The following is a 20,076-nucleotide window of genomic DNA, read 5'->3' as shown; positions in this document are numbered from 1 at the left end:
CCAAGACTACAACTTACTCTGTATGTTGGTCAGCACTGAGCTGAGTGGGTTATGTGATGTTACAAATATCAGGGTACGATGTGCTGTGAGAAAGAGGAAAATGGTGTTGCATATTTTTTCAAGCAGGTACTCAAAGATATTGCCTGAATTATATAAAAGAAGATTTAAAGGGCAGTAAACAGAACACATTTCTGGGGGGTGGGGGTGACACCTTGAACAGTTTTAGGAACATTTTGAGACATTTTAATGGAGTCATAATTCTTTAATAATTATTGTATTGTAATTTCTGCTGACTTGCGTGGTTGAAAACTTTTAATTCCTTTGATGGTGCTGAGAACAAAAACAAGTTGAGGATCCATTGCCCTCAAAGAAGGCAGATCCTGGACAGAAGCACAACTTTAAGAGGCAACACTCACATTATTTTCTATGTAAATGGAATCCCCCAAACACTTACCAAAGTAAGTGTGATCAGGCTGCACAATGTCACTTGCATGTGAGATAAAATGACGTCAGAGAAAGCAAATAACTTACTGCAAGAGCCCATTTTGGAGATGGGGATGGAGCTTGAGCAGTGCTGGTGGAGAATGAAGCAGGGAACAGATGTGAGAAATACTTTGGAAGCAGAAATGAGCAGACAAGGACATTTGATTAAATGGCAGGGGAGGAAGAGAGCAGTGATGGGTGCTTTTGGAGTTTTGAATCCGAGAGAAAGAGAGAAAAGAAACACCGTTTTCCAAGTCATAGAATTTTAGATGAGGTAGAGACTCAAGCACTAAGCAGCTGACTTTAGACATGGTCCACCTGAGATGCCAGGGAGGCGCCCCAAAAAGGCAGCTGTCTGGTCATATGCGGATTGGGTCAAGCATAGAGTGGCATATTTGAAATGCAGGCACATTTAAGTTTATTTAAACTTTAGAAGCTGCTGCAGCCACTGAGTAGAAAGAACTGAAGGAAGAGGCCAAGTGAGAGCTGTAGGGAGTCCCCTTTCCGTGGCAGCGACGAAGAGGAGCCCCTGACGTGGCGCAGGAAGAGGCAGCTGGAGGAGAACGGGACGACCGCCCTCTACTGGAGGCCAGGCAAGCAGCGAGTTCCAGAAGATCAACAGCGTTAAATGCAGCAGAACAAACATGAAGACTGATAAAAATACTTATTTTTGTTGTAATTTTTTCCTGGTTCTTCTCCTTTTAGATCTTATTTTTTCTAATCACCTCATCTCAGAGTTTTCCTAATTCTGGTGTATGTTGTTCTTTCATAGCTTCTTAATTTATTTTAACTATTTAAAAATATATGTATTAGGTTATAGTTTTCTATTGTTTGGGGAGCAGCCTTCTGACATAATTTCATTGTCTGAATCACTCTGTTTTTATTCTCTTTTCTTTATAATAACTTCCCGTGGAAATGAACGATGATCTGTTTCTCAGACTCTTCTTCCTGTTCCTCCTCCTCCTCCCTCTCCTCCTCCTTTTCTTCCTTCTTCTCTTCCTTTTTTGGACTTTCCTTGCACTTTTAAGGAAGGCAGATGGGTCAGAACAGTTTTTCTAGCATTATGGCTCTACAGCTCCCTCTTCTGTCATTTTTTCAAAGTAATAACCAAAAAATATGACCTCGAATTTACTGATAATGCTACTTCTGTTTGTTTTCTTAATTTTTAAAAACCATTTTCTTTCCTTTGCTTCTGTTGTAGCTATTCTGATAAATTTGGGTTTTCTTCCAGTAGTTTCTCATCAGTGTGGGTCTCTGCCCTGGAGGCAGCTTCATCTCATTAGCTTTGAGAGTCCGTGGGGGCCCAGACTGCTCCAGCACTCTCTGACCTCAGGGCAGAGCCCTCGGCCTCACCCAGAAAATGGTTAGGCTGCTGCTCTACAGTGGACCCAACAGGCTTCCAGTGGAAGCTGTTTGGCAATCTGGGGATACTACCGGGCTTTAAGGGTTTCATTTTAATATTAAGTTCGTGAAGATTTTGCAGTGTACTCCATAATTTGTGGTTCTTTTAAGAATAACATAATGTTTTCAATGTCTTATGATTGAGTCAAATCGATACTTCATGAGGATGCACTATATCCTATGACCTCACATGAGCCTGAAATTGCATAAATAACCCCTGTTGACAAGCTCATAGGTCTGTCTTAGAAGTTCCATTACCATTGTGGGAACACTGGCCACACTTCGGTGGGCAGTACTATGTGTCCTGCTTTTAAGAATATAAATAACTAAACATGAATCCTTTGGTCAAGGAAAAGATAGAGATGAGACTTCAAAGAGAAATAGAATTGAAGGAAAGAAGAAACTTCTTTTAGAATTAAGAAGACCATAATATATTTTTAGCATGAGGTAGAATTGAGAGAGGTGAGATTGAGAAGGCAAATGCTGAATAAAGAATACAGTCCAAAAGAATAACATCCAAAAGAATTTTTAAAAAACTTTTTGTAAAGGGATTAGTTCTGAAAAACACATGCATACAAGAATATCTCCTATTTTGTGATACCAAATTATCATCAAACATTTGTTTGAAGATCCTAGTAAAGGGGAACCAATTACTCCAGATAGGACTCACTTACAGAGAGGCATTTGTTTTATCAATCGGAGAACTTTTATTTCCTACATTTTTGCATATGAATTTTATTCTCTTTCTCAGTGCCAGCCATAGAGAAGAAATTAATTTCTGTCTCTATGATGGTTTGCCAGGAGAAATGCGAGCTTTTGGTGGGGAAAGAGGTAGATATTAATTCCTTTCAGTCCAGGACCAATGACACATTTGGGTAAGAAGCCATTATTCCACATGTGGGATATATGCATTAGAGGAAGAAAGTATGCAGGGATGTAAAGGCTAACAGAACAAGGGAGCTATAGTGCAGACTGGTGCTAGCTGAGCTCCACTGATCCACTCTGGTAAAACAGGATATTATTCTGCAAATGTGTTTGGCTGAGCCCAAGACCCATCTTGTGACAGCTGGAAGCCTAAGCTTAAGGGTAACTGGGTCGGTTCTACCCAAAAGCCATTTGGTCTGCAGCCAAGTCCAGCTCTTAGGAATACGGCAGCATGGCAGTGCCTAGAACTAATATTCTTTCTTCTGTTTATTAAGCATTGTATTCAGTCACAAAAGCCTTAGCCTTTAGGGAGTAAATAATGTAAACAAATGAACAGATTAGGTTTTTATTAAATCAAAAATTGCATGGCTCAAGTGAAAATGCACCAATTTCCACTTACTAACGAGAAAACAATTCAGGCCAAGGAATGCATTTTGGTTACATGGAAATTCTACCTGATCAGTTAGCACCAAAGCCTTGGAAAACATAGAGATTCCAATATCAGACTCAGGTGATATTATTCTGAAACTAACACTGATCTCAAGGGATGATTTGTGGGAGAGAGAGAATTTAATCATTAGTTCGTGGAGTTTGAATTTTTCCCAAAATTCAAAAAAATTATGGATAACATTCTAAGTAAGATGGCATATTGAATTTATTATTTGAGGCAACTTCCTATACTCCAAGCATACAACATACAACGAGACACAGAAGTGAAAAATAGAAAACCAAAAGGATAGCTGGACTAAAATCAAGAAAATAACTACACAGAATATGATGTTCACAGCTGAAACCACGCTACGAGAAGATTGAGGGAACCAAAGCAGAAAGAGGTACTGAAGGTTAAGCTATTATACATAAAAAATAAATAAAAGAGAATGTGGTATACCATGTTATATGATAATGTGACATACTCATTAACTCTTTTGGGGGAAGAATCTACTTTACTGTGCTATTAATGTGAGGCTTGGCCTCATGACTTGCTCAAGCCAATGAAATGTGAGCAAAAGTGATATGACTCCTTGTGGAAGAAGCTTAGTTAGGAACCAGTGACCAGTTTCTCCATTCCTCTTCATCAGGAAGGAGAAAATCCCATCTGTCTGGGTTTCAGAATGAAGGTGATGATGAAACACAGCCACAGCACCCACAGCAGACATTAGCGTGAACGAGAAATGAAACTTTGATGGTTTTTTTATGCCATGGAGGTAGTGGGGTCATTGGTCACTACAATATAATCTACCTAATTCTAACTAATATCAGGACCTAAGAAGGATAGAAAGTGATGGGGTGGGGAGAGTTTGCCACTGAACATGTCCCGGAGTTCTAGTTCTTCGGTAGCTGCAGGCCTAGGGAGATGGCAGCCAGAGATTTACAACGAGACATTGAAACAAGATGCTGACTGCTAGGTGACCAGATCTGCCATATCCCTAATACAACCTCAGCACAGACACATCCAATCACATTGTAAGGATTTTTTATGGACTGCACGCCAGGAAATCTTAGGCAGGGAAAAGTGGGCGTAAACAAAGAGGAAAAGTGAAAATGAAACAAAACAATATCCTACTCAAAAATGAGCCAGCAAATCCAAATTCAAAATTCATGTTAAAATCTAGTGCTAAAATTACAACCATCACATCCAACACACAGAAGGGGAATTGACTCCAGATGGAATGACAAATTTTTGGAGTTACAGAAGAACGTTTCAGGAGACAGGTTTTAAAAAGTTCAATTTTCAAAAAATAAGGCATTGTGAAACGAAGAGAAATAAAAGCTCTGGCTTTATAGATAGATTTTAGAAAAACAAATTAAATATACAGAAAATGAAAAAAATTATTGGTAAAAAAATCAAAAACTAGTCACAATATAAGAAAGGTTAGTAAATTGAAAGATAATATTTAAAATTTCACTTGGAATGCAACAGCAAGACCAAGACCCCCCAAAAATGGAAATACAATATAAGAGAGATGAAGAATAGATTAAAGGCTCCAATCTGCAATTTCTTTTGCAGCAAAGAAATTCTAGAAGGTTGGAAAAAAAGGAATGACAGGGAAGCAATATTTGAAGCGATAACAGGTGAAAATTTTTCAGAATTAAAGAAGATGCAAATCAAATTTAAAATGCCCTTTGAGTATCTAACAGGAAAATGAAAGATAAATTCACATCAATATCTGTTTTGCTGAAACTCTAGAAATGTTTAAAACCTATGGGAGAGGAGAAGTACTCCCAGAATGGTGAAATAGGGTCTCCAGAAGTCCACTCCTCCACAAAATCTATGAGAACAATGTAAAAATTATAACAGTAAACTTTCTAAGAACTCTGGATTTTAAGCAAAGGCTTGTAATAATCCAAGGAGTATTCATTCAAGAAAAAAGGCTGAATTTTGGTCAGAGCAGCAAGCTTTGTACCATTTTAACTAGCTTTATCCGCATTCTGCTCTCCCTGTCTCTGTGGGAGCCTTAGAAAATAACAACCCAGCAACCAGGGACTCTGTGAAAAACGAAGCCCATCAGCTGCTGGAAGGGGTGGAAAGGGTCTGGAGATTCTCAAAAGTACCAACATGGGGAGTTATCACTATTTGACCTGTCCCATACATAGCATTAGTCTTTATTTGACCTAACTCAGAGCTTGCTTAGTGAGGAAAGCCCTACTCCTAGGGAGCTTGTCACATTAATCAGCAGCTGAGGCAGCAATATAAGTTGGGGCAAATAAGATGCTGGTCCAAAAACTTAAAAAGAAAATGTGGAGAATAAGATATTTGTAGTGGCCTTTGAAAGTCTCCAGCATATTCCTGGAGATCTAGAATGTGTGCACATGTGTAGGGCTGTGCATTGTAAAAGAAAGATCTGAGAAGGCCCTAATCTCCATCTCTGGCTGATATTGAGTCTTTGCAAAAGCAAGAGGTGAAGGGAATTGCAGGGTTGTAAACTGCTGGAGCATTGAAGGCTTGCCCCAATAGACACACACACATGGGTGTTTGGCAAAGGAAGGGAGATTTATTGTTTCAAGATATTTAAGGAAATCCCTGTAAAAAGTAGCTCACTATGAAGTTAATGGAGAAGAGAAGTCAGTGGCTACACATGATAAAGAACACAGACTTTAAAGAATTATTCCAGGTAAATCATCAAACAAAAAAAAAGCAATGAGCAGCAAGAACAAAAAAACTTATGCAAATAGGGGTGAATCTGATTTCCAGAGTTGCGAACTTATGTTATTGAAAATATCCACTTTTCAACAAATAATTATGGGATACACAAAAAAACAAGAAAATATGGCCCATAAAATAAAAAAAAACAAAACAATCAATAGAAATCTCCCTGGGGTAGCGCAGATGTTGGACTTAATAGAAAAATATTTTAAGTCAGCAACCATAAATATGTTCAAGGAACTACAAGAATCTATATCAAAATAGTGAAATAAAGTCATGAGAACAATGTCTTACAAAATAGAAATTATAAATAATAATGTAGAAATTATAAAAAAGAATCAAATAGAAAATAGTCATTGAAATGTGCAACAACTGAAATGATAATTTCACCAGAGGGCCTCAACAGTAGATTTCAGTAGGCATAGAAAGAATTAGGGAACTTGAAGATAGTTCAATTGAGATTACTTAGTTTGAGGAAAAGAAAAAAAGAATGAATAAAAATAAACAGAGCCTCAGAAACCTGTGGGACACCATAAATTATACTGTCATATTCATAATGGAAGTCCCAGAGGAAGAGGAGACAGAAAATGAAACAAAAAGAATATTTGAAGAAATAATGACTGAAAACTCCCTAAATTTGTTGAAAATCATTAATCTACACATAGAAGAAAATAAACTCCAAGGAGGATAAATTTAAAGAGATTCTAATCTAGACACATTATCAAACTGTCAAAAGATAAAGACAAAAAAGAGATTCTTGAAAACATCACCAAAAAAAATGAGTCATCACGTCAAGATATCTTCAACAAGATTATCAGCAGACTGGCCGATAGAGGCCAACATAGAGGCAAAGATGCAGCGAGGTGACATTCAAAATGCTGAAAGCAAAAGACAGTCAACCAAGAATTCTGTGTTCACTGAAAGAATCTTTCAAAACTGAGGGAGAAATTAAGACATTTATACATCACATAGAGAGAGAGAGAGAGAGAGAGAGAAAGAGAGAATTTATCACTAACAGAGCTGCCCAACAAGAACTACTAAAGAGAGTCCTTCAGGCTGAAATAAAAGACCATTAGACAGTACCTCAAATCCACATGAAGAAATTAGGAGCACCGATAAAAATAACTACATAAATAAATATTAAGTACCATATAATTTTTAAAACACCTTGATTCTCCTATGTGATTTAAAAGACAACTACATAAAGCAATAAATACAAAACTTTATTGATGATATCATGATTCATAAAAGAGTAACTTGTTATGATAACAACAACACAAAGCAAGAGGAGGAAATGGAGCTATAAATCAGCAAAGTTTTTGTATACTATTGAAATTAAGTTGTTATTAATCCAAACTAGATTGTTTTAAGATTTTTATTGTAATATGTAGGCCAATTACTAAGAAAATAAAAATTTAAAACATAGAGTTAAAAGAAAAAGGAATTAAAATTATATTCTAAATATACCTATTTAATACAAAAGAAGGCTGTGATGGAAGAATAGGGAGCAAAGGAAGACACATAATACATGAAAACAAACAAGAGCAGAAGTAAATCCAGCCTTATCAGTAATTACATTAAATGTAAATGGGTTAAACATTCTGATTAAAAGTCAATATTAGCAGAATAGATTTTAAAAAAATAAGTCTACTTCATCTACATGAAACACACTTTACATTCAAAAATCAAAATAGATTAAAAGTAAAGGGTTAGAAAAAAATACCTTCTAAACATTAACCAAAATAGAGCTTGAGTAGCTACACTAATATCAGACAAAGTAAACTTTCAATAATGTGAAAAGAAGACGCACAAAATGAGAGAAAATATTTGCAAATCATATATTTAATAGGGCACTTGTATACAGAATATATGAAGAACTCTTACAATTCAACAGTAAAAATGCAAACAACTCAATTAACAAATGGGCACAGGATTTAAATAGACATTTCTCTATATAAGATATACAAATGGCCACTACACAAACAAAAAGATGCTCAAAATCATTAGATATTATGGGAATGCACATCAAAACCATAATAAGATACCACTTCTTGCCCATTACAATGGCTAAAATAAAAAAGATGATAAAAACTGCTGGTGAAGATGTGGAGAAATTTGAACCCTCATACATTGCTGGTAGACATGTAAAAATTTGTAGCTGCTTTGAAAAATTCTTTGCACTTATTCAAAACGGTAAACATGGAGTTACCATATGATCCAGCAATTCTACTCCTATATATATATACACATACATATACATATATATATATATGTGAGTATGTACACATGAAAACCTGTTCATGAATGTTCATAGCAGCATTATTTCATAAAAGCCTACATTTGGAAACAACCCAAATGTATATTGACTGATGAATAAATAAACAATGTGTTATACCCAGACAATGGGATATCATTTTTCAATAAGAAGAATGACATATGCTACAACATGGGTGAACCTTAAATACATTATGCTAAATGAAAGAAGCCAGGTACAAAAAACCATATATTGTATGATTTCATTTATATGATATGTCCAGAACAGTCAAATCCATACAAGCAGAAAATAGATCAGTGGTTGTCAGGGGATGGGGAAGGCTATTGGGAGTGACTTCTAATAGATATGGGATTCCATTCTCGCATGATGAAAATACCCCAAAATTATAGAGTGGTGACATTTTTCACAACTGTGTGTATGTACAAAAAACAATTGAATTGGAAATACTGAACTGACATACCTTGTGAATTTCATAGTATGTAAATTATATCTCATTAAAGCTGTTATAAAAAATACTATTGAGAAAATATAATTTTCTAAAAATGGGATGAAGAATGATAGCAGAGTAATTCTCAGTAATATCAAATTCTAGAACATAGGGGAAAATATTTTTAAAGCATTAAGAGCAAATAACTATTTGCTCTTAGAATTGTACACAAAACTATCTACCTAGAGTAACACAAAAGAAAGACATTTAAAAATTTTTCAGGGACCATTAGAGTTTACCAATCTCGAACTTTTACCAAAAAAAAAAGTCTTCTAATAAGAACAAAAATGAACCTAGTATACTAGGATTTCAGCATAGAAGATGGATATAAGATTAACTTTGAAAAATCCTATATACCAAAAATAGTCAATTGGAATATATAATAGAAAATGAATGCCTTTCACAGCAGCATCAATGCCTATTAGGTAGTTTTCATAAACTTAAAAGATATGCAAGATCATTATAGAGGAAACACATATGGATAAATACAGAGATTCATAAAAGAGAAACTAAATAGAATCATATAACAGGTTCATAAGTGAGAGGACTCAATTTTGTGAAAATAACAATGTCTCTTAAACTAATTAATAATTTCAAAGCAATTCTAATGAAAATTCCAGTAAGACTTTTCATAAAACTTGACAAATTTATCAAAAATTTATATGGAAGAACAGAGGTCAATAATAAATAATATTGATGAGGAAGGGGCTTGTCTTACCTGATAATAAGATATATGATAAACCCATAATAAGTAAGTGTGATAATGATAGGAGTAAAATAAAACACAGCAAGGGAAAAGTATAGATAACTCACAAATGGAGATTCCTATATAGAATATTGATATATGATAAAGGTAGCAATAAATAAAATTTGAAAAAATATATAATAACACTTTTTTTGTTTGTTTGTTTATTGTGGTAACATTGGTTTATAACATTGTATAAATTTCAGGTGTACATCATTATACTTCTATTTCTACATGGATTACATCATGTTCTCATGTTCACCACCCCAATACTAGTTACAATCCATCACCACACACATGTTACTAACTATCCCCTTTGCCCTCCTCCCTCCCCCCTTCCCCTCTGGTAACCACCAATCCAATCTCTGTCTCTATGTGTTTGTTTGTTGTTGTTATTATCTACTACTTAATGAGTGAGATCATGCGGTATCTGACCTTCTCCCTCTGACTTTTAATAACACCTTTTATCGTTAATCACCTAAAAACCTGAGAATGATAACCATGGAACACACCATCATGATTTTCTTGATAGAGGGAAAAGGGATTTCCCTAAAATAAGGGAGAGCAGGAAGCTTCACATATAACTGCAATTTTTGATCCTCTTAAATAATTCTTCCAAAAGAAATATGGTAAAATATTAATATTTAATAAATTTAGGTGGTGGGTGTGCATGCATGCTTCCAGTGAGGATTAAGTAAAATAACATACATACTTAAAGTTACTGGTTTAAACTAAGACCTTAACACATATTATTTTCTCATTTCTCTTTTGAAATGACAGACATTTTATTCTCTCTTGGTATTAAAGCATCAGGAAAGCTTTGGTAATTTCTTAGCTTTATGTAATTCTATTTGCTGACAGTAATATCATAAGACCAAGGCAAAACTTCTTCTCCTAGTGAATAATTTTAGTTTCTCTTACTCTCAAACAAGGAAGCAACAACAACAATTATGCTAGATTCTCTAATTTCAACCAAAATGAAAACAACAACACACATAAAATGCATAAAGTACAATCACTCTTGCTGGAGAAACTTTCTAAACTCCTTTCATAGGAAATATTCTTACAATTCTTAGAGAAATTTTCAACTCTATTTCTTTAGCCATATGATTTAACCTGTGGCTGTGTATGGCATAAGAACAAGGCCATTTTCCTCATGTCTATGTTTGTTATGCCTAGAGTGGCCTGTGACAAGAAAATGGTGACATACCCAAGTGGTTCTCCCCAGCACTGTAGCCTGCACAGGCTGGGCTCAGAATTCAAAACAACCAGTGATGTGGAATGATCTTGACTTTTGTATTTGAGTTTTGACATTCAGGTATACTGATACTCATTCTTCATTCCTACCCACTGAAAAGAGAGTGGTAAGTAACAAGACCAGGCGACGCCATGTGGACTCCAGGGAGCTGCAGAATGCCAATTTCTTAGGGCTGCAGAAGCAGCCTCAGCCTGGATTTGAAGGCACAGATGGATAATGTCCATGGGGACAGAGAAAACTGTTCAGGCTCATTTTAGGAGAAAAACAAAACAAAACAAAACAGGTAGTGTATCTATTATAAGTACCTGTCCCCAAGAAGTAACTTTCTACTGCCCGAAATGCCCTTCTGTAACTTCTAAGTCCTAGAAAATTCCTACTCCTTTTGCAAGGTGCAGCACCCACATACACTACTCCCTGCTTACCTGGACATTATAACTGCTCTCTTCTTTATGCATTCATAGCGTGATAGACTCACCTAGAGTCCTTTCAAATGGATTACGCACAAGCACTCCTTTAGGTAATGAGGATAAAGTTGGGAATGAGACGCGATTTTAGCCTTACAAGCCAGTGAGGGACATAGCTAAGGTAACTGGCCACTGCAGTATGGTATAGTACATGCCATGGTGAAAGAAGTAAAGCAGGGTGCAAAATCAATATGGCATGATCTAGTTTTGAGGGAGAGGGACAGTTAGAGACTGAGTCCTGAAATGAAAGCAGAAGAGAAATAAGTAAATATACAAAAAAGGTGTGTGTGTGTGTGTGTGTGTGTGTGTGTGAGTGTCTGTAGGAGAGACGGGTGGAGGAGTTGGGTGTTTCAAGCGAAGGAAGCAGCATGACCATAGTTCCAAAGATGAGATAAGTATGACATATCTAAAAAATTCAAAAGCAATAGTGAATAGCTTGTTTGGAGTACAAGAAGATACACCAGGAGAGCTGAAGCCAGCAAAGGAAGCAGGCTAGAGATGAGGGCAGTATTTGAAAACCACTATAATGACATTTGCAGGTTTTGTTTTTATTTTTGTTTTTGTTTTTTTTTGTCCTGATGCATCCATTCCTCATTTCTTTAAATAACAGAAATCTGATTTTTCTATCCTCATAGTCCACATTCTTCAGGAAAGATTGGCTCTAACCCACCCCTCAGGGAAGAGGAGTAAGAAGCCCTACCGGACCCCACCACACAGTCAGAGTTAATATTTGGACAAAGATATCTAATCAGAATGAAATCCAGGACTTTCAGGCGTTTTGCTTGGTATTTGTGTGTGTCTGTAGGAGTGGGGAGAGGATATAAGAACACTGTCCTTGCCTTGCCTTTGGGCATGAGCCTGAATATGAGACGCCCAAGACTGGCAACTGGCAACTATCTTATAAACACCGTAAGAGAGCCAATCAGAAGAAGCAAAGCCAAGCGATTGGTCCTGGTCATGTAGTTTGAGCTTAGAGTGGAGCCTTCCCTGATGACTCTGACCTTTACACTTGTATAAGCCAAAATACAGGCTTTACTGATTATTTTTTGAATTTTGTTTCCTGTTACATGCAGCACAGAGTCCTAATTGATATAGCCAGATTAGGGGGCACTGATTTTATCTGAGAACAATGGGAATTAATTGAAGAATTTAAGTGGAGAGTAACAAGAACGTGTGCTTTAGAAAGATAGCCTTGACTTCTGGTGTGGACAAGATGTCATAGACTCATTATTCTTTATTCCTCCCCTTTAAGTACAACTGTAAACTCTGAAAATAACACAATAAATGACCATAGGAGGACTCTGAAAGGTGGAAAGAGGAAGGCAGCTGGCTAGGGACCACCGGACTAGAGGAACAAGACTGTGCCCCAGCATCTTCCAATTCCTGCTCCACTCTCCATACCAGCAGAAGATTAAGACCTGGCATATCCTGAATCTCAAACCAGCAGGAGAAAGCAGCCCAGGTAGGTTCCTTCCTTCCCTGACTCAACTGGAGTCCTGCAAACAAGAGGCTAAGGGAAGGTTTCTCTGTCCCTGGGGGCTAGAGTCCCTTCCCTCCTCCCTCCCCTCCAGAGACACTGGGCAGCCTGGACAGCCCGGAAGCTCAGGCAGGTATTAAGCAAGAGCCCATAGACAACCTGAGGCCAGGAAAAGACTTGGAGAACAGGGAAGTCCAGCCTAGGGAAGCTCTTTCTGCCTCACAGATGGCACCAGCAGGGATCAGCAAAAGACCCTGTGGCACCAGGCAAACTAAGCAGATGAAAATAGCAGCTCAAAGGTTCTGAAAATTAAGTTGTCGTTAGAACTGTAGCTCAAAAAAGTAGGTCAGTATCTGCACGCTAACCCTAAAAGGGTGACTGCTTGCTAAAATAGAAGATTTCACTAGGATCCAGAGTCTTCAAACACTGTGGTCAAAATGCCCAGGTTATAACTGAAAAGCACTTGTCATATCAAGAGCCAGGGAAATCACAGCTTGAATGAAAAAAAGGAAAAAAGACACAATGCTGAGATGACACACATGTTAGAATTATTTGATAAAGATTGTAAAGCAGCCATCATAAAATTGCTTCAATGAGCAGCTACAAATATCCTTGAAACCAATTGTAAAATAGTCTCACTAAAAAACTCAAAATATAAAAATAACAAAATTAAAATTATGGAACTGAAAAATGCAATAATAAAAATTTAACAAGTCACTGGAGGATTCAATATCAGAATGAACATAATATTAGAAAGAATCAGTAAACTTGAAGATAGACTAGGAAGAGATCCTTGCCTATAGATTAGAGATCAGCAAGACTAGAGAGGTTGGTTAGGATATTATAGCAGTAATCTAGTGAGAGAGGATGGTGGTCTGAAATGACATAGTGGTAATGAAGAAAGAATTGGATTTTTGAGATGGTTGGATGGAGTAGCAATAAAACTTAGTGATTTATTTGGACATGGGTATAAGAAAAAGGAAGAAATTGAAGGTGAATCCCAAATTGGCTTAGGCAACAGAGTGAATGTTGATATAAATGACAGAGGAAGCAGAATAGGTTTGGGAGAAAAAAAAATCCTGAGTGCAGTTTTGGATATTCTCCATTTGAGGGCTATTGAGCCGGACAACTTGATAGGTCAGCCACTTATGTTATAACGTAATAATTAGCTGATCTCTCCATTGAATCAGGAGAAAGCTTGGTACCTGGCATTTAGTAGGGTTTAGGAAGTTTTGTGAGCGATGGAATGAATAAGTGAATAAGTTTTATTTTCTCTAAGGTCTAAAAACATTTTCCCCCCAGCATAGACCAGCTTAGGCAGACAAACTCAGATGAATGCCACACTTCAAAAGATCAGCTAGACTCCTGGGATATCAAGAGTCCACAGGTAATGAGTCTGACCAGTAAATGCGGGATGTATTTGCATATCCCAGAATGGAACCCAAGCTCAGCAATTGTAGCATCTATCATTTGAATCCAGACACTACAGACCATAGAATAAAATACTGGCCTTATTGTGTCTTCTTTTTATTTTTTAACATTTGAAAACATTTTACTTTTTAACATTTGAAAGAATACTTCATACATATGACTAAATAAATCATCAGAGAAAAGTTCATCAACCACATATCATATTTTATCTCATATTATTTCTATTTTCTCCAAGATTAACAACTTATTCGAGAAGAAAAATAATGAAACTGTGAGAAAAGTATACTAGATTCTGGAATGTTAATCCATCTGGCATCTTTTGATCTATCACAATTCACCTCAGATGTATTGAGACCCTTGCATGATCTTCCAATGTTTTCCAGGAGCCAGGGATAAATCCTTGGATCATCAATTCAAGAATTTTTGCCCTACAGATCAGGAACATTAGTCCTTCTGCTGGACCAAGCTCTCAGGAGTCCATGTCAGTGTCTCACCTGATACCTTTAGGAAGCAGGTGAGACCTATTTCTTTTGCCCATCATTCTCACAAATGTCCCACTGGGGAGACCTAAACCCCATTTTCCCTGGAGCTCTTGAGTAGTCTGTTCCTTCACCATGGCACCAAAAGAGAGTCCTAATTTCTACTCCAGCTAGACCCAGGAAGGACAAAGAATGTCCTGCCAGCCCTTATCTCAAGGCTGGTATTGATCTCAGCCTATCACCCCACTGTGTCTACTATGCCCTTCTGAAGTTATGGCCTACCTTGGTGTCCGTTCTGACAATGCTTGCCTGGAATATGTTCAAATTACCAAAACACATTTCTAGTGTTTGTTTCTTTCTACCTCTGGCCTGAGGGCTTTTCAGTCTTCCCTTGGCACTCTCTGCTTCAAGAATGTCCCTCAGCTCATCTGGCAGAGGAACCTAAGCCAACTCCTAAAGGAGAAATATTCTGACACAAACCAGTGGTTCCATTTGTAGTGGTCATTTTAGAAGATCATCACCGTATTAGGCATTTGCAAAAAAATGTCTCCCAGGAATAGAACCTAAAGTAAAAACGTGTTTTTGTCCACATTAGGGTTTTGAAAAGAGGGTCATCACTGGGAATAGTGTTTTGCAAGCTATGTTCAGATTCTTGATACATCCACCCACTTTTCTAAAGTACTTGAACTGAAAAAAAAAAAAATGAAAGTTTTCAGAGGCTTTTCTAAATCATTAAAATTTAAAATTTTCACTTTTATAATTTAATATAGTTAAAATATCATGCATAATCATGCTTCTATTTGATTTTCATATTTTAAAAAATGTAAATAAAATAAATAATAGTAATATAATGACTAATTTTTATTCTATTCATAAAACAACCAAAGTTCATGGTTGCTTTATATAGATTTATATCCTATACAAGGTGCAGAATATTTCACCTTTTTAAAATCTTAATAGCGCTGAATTACAGTCTTGGGATTAAAACCTTATAGAAATGAAGGCTGGGTCTGCATCATGTTATAAATCAGCCAGTTTATAATATCAAGCAAAGCAACTTGTCCATCAAAGGAATCTTACAATTCTTAAGCACTGCATTATGTACATGTGTATGAGTGCTTCTACAAAAAATGTTACGTTTGGTTATATTCATCCCATTTAGAGAGAATTATATCAATCCACACTTAGAGGAGAAAAAGACAGACTCAAGTTTTTTGAATTATGCCAGTACTTTTCACCCAGAATTCATTAGAATGCACATCTGAAATTTAAGCTAAGTGATTAAGCTCTCTTGAAAATACATGCTCTCAAGTTATTAGTCAATACTGGTAGGAAGTACGGAAACAGGGATTTAGACTACAGAAGCAGAGCTCAGTTTCTGAACAGTGTTTGAGGTATTCTAGGGGGAGAGCATGAAGAAAGAAGCCATATGCAAATCATGTAATATCCTAGTGTGTTATGCACCAAAAATTAGAATTATCTGAAAAAAAAAACCTCATAATGCTTGGTAATGATAATCATATTTCACCAGCTATTTATTTCCATTTTCTCTGTGTGTTAAAATGTTCTGAATAATCTAATACAATTTGGAGCATTTCATCTTTAGTCCTCAAAAACTGACAAAAGTGATGATAAAGGGCTCCTGTCAATTTTGATTGTTAGAATGTCAGTTTTATTAGTGATTGCTTCTTAAAGTAAAAGATCTTAAATACATATAAAGACAGCAGTTATATACATGTTTCCTTTTCTTCCATGGTCAAATTGCTTGGGAGTTAGGTTTAAATTTGGGAGGAAACTTGAACTTCAGAAATGTAGGTACTCAGCAGCAAAAGCTATTTCCAACCTTGCAACATAGATTTTCTGTCAAAAGCCTTTCTTTGTCTTTGCTTTAAATGGTTTAAGAATCTGTAAAATCTATTTTAATCAGATGAAAGAGATACAATTAAATTCCATTTAAAATAAAGTGAAGTATTTTATATCATTAAAATAGTCAATGACATTAATTATCAATAAAAGAATAGTTTTTAATGAATGTGTTTGTGCATAATTTCAGAGAACGATGCTAGGCACCATGGGTGAAAAAAAGAATATTTGGTCTGGACGCTTGAAGATATGGGAATCTCTACCACTACTTGGTGCCAGGTGGGTTATTAGCATTGACTGTAAAATCTCTAGGGATAATTTTATACTTAAAGATGGAGGATTGACCATATGCATATATTTTCTTTCCTTCCTGGGACCCAATGAAAATGTAAGTATAAAAATCAACAGGTCATAAATCTACAAAAAACAAGAGATTGGTAAAAAACGGTCAGGGTGTAAGAAGTTTCCACAAATTCCGAAAGGCAGCAAGTCCATGGAAGAGCGGTAACTATTGTCCTGGGAGGGAGGAAGTGGCAGTGCGGGACACCTCTGAGAAGTGAAACAGTGCTCCCAGTACAGCCGCAGGGAGACATGGGAGTGAACAACTGCCCAGAACACCTGAGAGCGTGAGGAAGACTCGTGACTAAGCACATGATGGGGGAGGAGGGACAAACACTACGCAGGGACCTGGAAATATTCCCCACCCTGTCCCCCTACTCCTGAGTCAGCAGCCAGGCCTCCAGCCCTCAAACAGGAGCCTGGATGGCAATTCTATAGAGAAATTGTGACTCCAAGGACATTCTGGCATTTGGAGCCCCCAGAATTACACCAGCTCCAAGCCAAGCATCCTAAACTGAAGACCCCATGTTGACCAGTGCTACGCACTTACAAAGAGCTCCAAATGAGTTTTTCGTGCCTTGCTCTCAAACACAAACAGAAAATCATAGAGAGAGAGATGATTCACAGAAAACATCAAATCACCAACAGTAATATCCTCAAGAGAGATTCAAAAAGGTATCTTATTCATCATGTGGTAAAATTCCTAGAGAAAAGGATAATCAGTGGAACTGAAAGAGCTCTTGGAGATTAAAATGTGTTTAAAATAAAAAGAATTCATAGGGGATGGCCCAGTGGTGCAGTGGTTAGGTTCACGTGCTCTGCTTTGGTGGCCCGGGTTCGAACACCACGCACCTACACACCACACATCAAGTCATGCTGCAGTGGCATCCCACATACGGAGGTGGAGGAGGATGAGCACAGATGTTAGCTCAGGGCCAATCTTCCTCAGCAAAAGGAGGAAGATTGGCAACAAATGTTATCTCAGTGGCAATCTTCCTCACCAAAAAAATAAATAAATGAAAAGAATTCATAAAAGAGTACGAAGATAAAGAAATCTCCCAATAAATAAGAAAAATTGACAAAGATTGAGAAAAGATGAAAGAAAATAATATGATTAAAAAAATCAACCCAGGAAGTCCAATAGCCAACCAAGAGAAATTTAAGAATGAGAGAACAGAAAACAAAAGCTGGAGAGAAGAAAATTATCCAGAAAATAATAAAATATGTTTACAGAGTAGACAGACCCGAATCTCTAAATTAAAAGGGACTACCGAAAGAAACTTGTAAAATACCAGCTAGCGTGAGTATAGAATAAAGACGCATTCAGACACACTAGTGATACTTAAGAAATGTATGCCCCTTCTTTAGCCAAAGACGGAAAACAAAATTTTAAACAGGAAGGCAAGAAAATCGGAAAACGCCTCCTGCACCCCAGGAGAACAGTGACAGCAAGGCCCAGGAGGCAAGCTGGGCAGCAGATTGGGAGGGAAGCTGCACAGAAGGATGCTGGAGAAAGAGGGCTCCCAGAGAAGAGGGGAAATAATTGGTCTCCAGGAAAGTCGGGGATGGGAGGATCACAAGAGCTGTTAGATACTCCGCAAAACCCAAAAGCTCTACAGAAAGTAAATACTCTACTTGGGTTTGCAGTAGAAAATATATTAGCACATAAGGTGAATACTCTTCATAGAGTACCAGCTTTTGAAATATCCCCATGAGTAGGGTGAGGAAGATGTTTATAGTTACAGACCATGTCAGTGTTATCAACAAACAGCAGAAATAGGAAGACAGAGAGCAGAGGAGGAGAGAGGAGGAAAAGGATAAGGCTGCTACTATCCTCACTTAATAAAGTGAGGAGTCAAATGTACGGTCTGAATGATGGACATATTTATTAATGGTAATATATACTTATATGTATACATATACTTTTCCTTTTTTTCCAGTGTTATTGAGGAAAAATTGACAAATAAAAATTGTTCATATTTAAAGTGTACAACTTGCTATTTTGATAGATTGCAAAATCATCACCACACTCAAGCTGATTAACATATCCATCACTTCACATAGTTACCATTTTTGGTGGTTGTGTGTGTGGTGAAAACACTTAAGATGAATAAGTTTTGGAGATCTAATGTACAGCAATGTAACTATGGTTAACAATCCTATATTCTATATTTGAAATTTGCTAGGAGAATCATCTTAAGTGTTCTCATATATTTTTCTTTAATTACATGAAGGTTAGCAGTGAATTACTTGATGTAGAAGATTTATTCTCAGGATAAGATGGAGTAGTTTACTGAAGTACTGTACTACAAGAGAACTATATCCTCACGCCCTGCTCCACTATCAAGACCACATCATTGGCATGGGATAAGGGAAAGAACGTTGTTAAAAGTCAGCATCACAAAAAAAATGAGAAGGTCCACCAAAAAGCGAAAGGAAAACTTGGCAACGAAATATTTTTCCTGCTTTGGAAAGTGTTTGTTGCCTGCTGTTTATTTTTGTATATTCACAATTTAAAATTTTTTAAGTAAATTCTAGTTCATTTTCTATCAAGAGAATATCAACAAATGTATTAAAATAACTACTTTTAGCAAACTCAAAAGCCTTCATCACATTTTGCATTCAGGAGTAATTTCACTGGAACCATGGGCTCATATACCAAAAGAGCATTTAAAAAGAGATTTTTGTTCAAAGAAATAGGCACATCAAAGCAATTCAATAGGAAGTAACCCTGTTTTACTTCTACAAAGCAATATTATCCTTTCTGAAATGAAAACCTTGAACACACAAAATTTGAGTTGCAATCAAATCTGATATTAAATTTTATTATGTAGAGATGACTTGCTATGTCAGTTAAGAGCTGACATTTCAAAATAATTCAAAAAATCATGTTCAGATAGATGATATTTATCCATCCCACAAGCTAAAATTCAGTCTACAAACCTAGCTCCACATTACAAGAAAGTAAACGTTTATATGCATACCATATGGTTAGCATTTCATCTCAAGACACTAAGTTCCTTCAATAATAATTTTCCTTCAGTGGGAACTGGCATGAGGGGAAGAGAAGAATACAATCAATTAATTGAAAACCTGGTATGGCTTTTTTCTTTAACTTTATTATTAAAGCCCTATCTTTGGTATTTGTTATTCCTCTTAGTAAAGAGTGATCATTTAATAAATGATGATTAGTTTCAATTTCTGAGTAATTAGCATCCTTTAGTTTGTATTGCCCTCACTACCCATGAGGTTGAACAACTTATCCTATTTCATTATCCAGGTATTTGTTTATAGTCTTTTCCATT

The 20,076-nt window shown here is 36.6% G+C and overlaps 1 protein-coding gene across 8 annotated transcripts in view; it reads right to left on the bottom strand.

The window, feature by feature from the left end:
- The window catches only part of NRG3 (neuregulin 3), a 1,040,976-nt gene that overhangs the window by 175,218 nt on the left and 845,682 nt on the right, over nt 1-20,076 (bottom strand). The window lies entirely within an intron of this gene.

The sequence above is a fragment of the Diceros bicornis genome, chromosome 6 (assembly GCF_020826845.1).
Source record: "Diceros bicornis minor isolate mBicDic1 chromosome 6, mDicBic1.mat.cur, whole genome shotgun sequence".
Taxonomy (NCBI): Eukaryota; Metazoa; Chordata; class Mammalia; order Perissodactyla; family Rhinocerotidae; genus Diceros; species Diceros bicornis.
This window is presented reverse-complemented; position numbering and strand designations above follow the sequence as displayed.